Here is a 2,351-nt window from a genome sequence, read left to right as displayed (position 1 = left end):
AGACTCTTGAGAGTCCCTTGGACTGCAAGGAGATCCAACCAGTCCATTCTAAAGGAGATCAGTCCTGGGTGTTCATTGGAAGGGCTGATGCTAAAGCTGAAACTCCAATACTTTGGCCACCTTGTGCAAAGAGTTGACTCGTTGGAAAAGACCCTGATGCTGGGAGGGATTGGGGGCAGGCGGAGAAGGGGACAACAGAGGATGAGATGGCTGGATGGCATCACCGACTCGATGAACATGAGTTTGAGTAAACTCCTGGAGTTGGTGATGGACAGGGAGGCCTGGCGTTTTGTGATTCATGGGGTCGCAAAGAGTCGGACTCGACTGAGCGACTGAACTGAACTGAACTGGCAAACTTGTACTCATCTTTTACTCCAATAAAATCCATGAGCCCTGCTTCTGTCACACAGGGCCCCTTCCATGGAGACTGACCATCAAGTACCTTTAATCTTCCTCCCGTGTTCAGGGACATGCCCCACCACAAGGTTCTGCTATCTAAAAAAAGATCCAAACACCTTGATTACCAGTGATTCATCCAGAACTAGACTGAATTCAAACCAAAATTAGATTAACTAGGTTCTACTTCTAGAGATTTGGATTCAGAGACATTAATTAAACTCTGTTCATCAATAGAAGTAAAAACATGCCTATTTAGGGATTGTGGAGTAGGCACTTTCTTCTAGAACCAAAGGAAGGAATCCGATCTTTGCTTAGCTTTGCTACCAGAAGCATTACATTGCTGCTTGACTCTGTCTGTTTAAAACTCCAGTGTTTTTATTTTCCACCCAACTTCTAATTTTGTAAATTTTCAAACACACAGAAAGTTGAAAGAATAATATACAAAAATCTTTACACACTTTACCCAGATTATTGATGTTTTGTCACATTTGCTTGCTTAATCTGCTCTCTCCATACACACACACACACACACACGGACACACACATTTTGAGCTGAAGCATTTAAAATTAAATTGCAGAAGTCATGACACATAACCCTAGATACTTTAGCAAGTTTATCTTAAGAATAAAATAGTCTCCTTCATAATCCCACATTAAAGAAATATAATCCAATATTATTATATTTTCCCACTTGACACCAAAATGTCTTTCATAACTATTTTTAAATCTCTGATCTAGAATCCAATCAAGGTTTTAGCATTACATTTAGTTATTACATCTCTTTAGTTTGTTTTAATATATAATAGGCTGTCTTTTTGTTTTTCATGGCCTTTTTTTGGTTAAGAACCTAGGCCAACTGTCCCACAGCATATCTTTTTTAGATTCTGAATTTGGTTGTTTCCTCATGATTAGAGTCAAAATATTGCAAAAGTATTACATAGACAATGCTGTGTATTCCTTATTGCATCATATAAAATGAGCTTACTTTTCATTAGAGATGCTAAGTTTGACCCTTAATGGCAACCCACTCCAGTGTTCTTACCTGGAGAATCCCATGGACGGAGAAGCCTAGTAGGCTGCAGTCCGTGGGGTCGCACAGAGTCAGACACGACTGAAGTGACTTAGCAGCAGCAGCAGCAAAGGTTATGCTGGATGGCATCACCAACTCAGTGGACGTGAGTCTGAGTGAACTCCAGGAGTTGGTGATGGACAGGGAGGCCTGGCATGCTGCAGTTCATGGGGTCGCAAAGAGTTGGACACAACTGAGCAACTGAACTGAACTGAACTGAAAGGTAACTTTTCCCTTTATAACAAGTGAGTAATCTGTGGGGTGATATTTTGAATAACCAGTTCCCCAAAAACTTTTACCCAGTGGTTTTAAGATTATTAATCCTTAGTCCATTCTGAAGATCAGCCCTGGGTTTTGAGGGAATGATGCTAAAGCTGAAACTCCAGTACTTTGGCCACCTCATGGGAAGAGTTGACTCATTGGAAAAGACTCTGATGCTGGGAGGGATTGGGGGCAAGAGGAGAAGGGGACGACAGAGGATGAGATGGCTGGATGGCATCACCGACTCGATGGACGTGAGTCTGAGTGAACTCCAGGAGTTGGTGATGGACAGGGAGGCCTGACGTGCTGCGATTCATGGGGTCGCAAAGAGTTGGACACAACTGAGTGACTGAACTGAACTGAACTGAACTTACTCAGTTATTAAGTTGTGGGGTTATAAAATAGTGATTTTCTATTCTGTCTACAACTTAGTTGGCATTTTTCATTTTTAAAAAAGCTTTCTTATTCCATCCCACTCCCCTTTATGACTCATGGATTTTTTTTCTTGCTTTTTTAAAACAATTTTTTTATTGGAGTGTAGTTAATCTACAATATTGTGTTAGTTTCAGTATACAGCAAATAATTCAGTTATATATATTCTTTTTCAGACTTTTTCCTTGTA

Source organism: Bison bison, unplaced genomic scaffold (assembly GCF_000754665.1).
Source record: "Bison bison bison isolate TAMUID 2011002044 unplaced genomic scaffold, Bison_UMD1.0 scf7180017864077, whole genome shotgun sequence".
In the NCBI taxonomy this organism is placed as follows: Eukaryota; Metazoa; Chordata; class Mammalia; order Artiodactyla; family Bovidae; genus Bison; species Bison bison.
The sequence above is the reverse complement of the archived record's forward strand: the minus strand, read 5'-3'. Positions refer to the sequence as shown.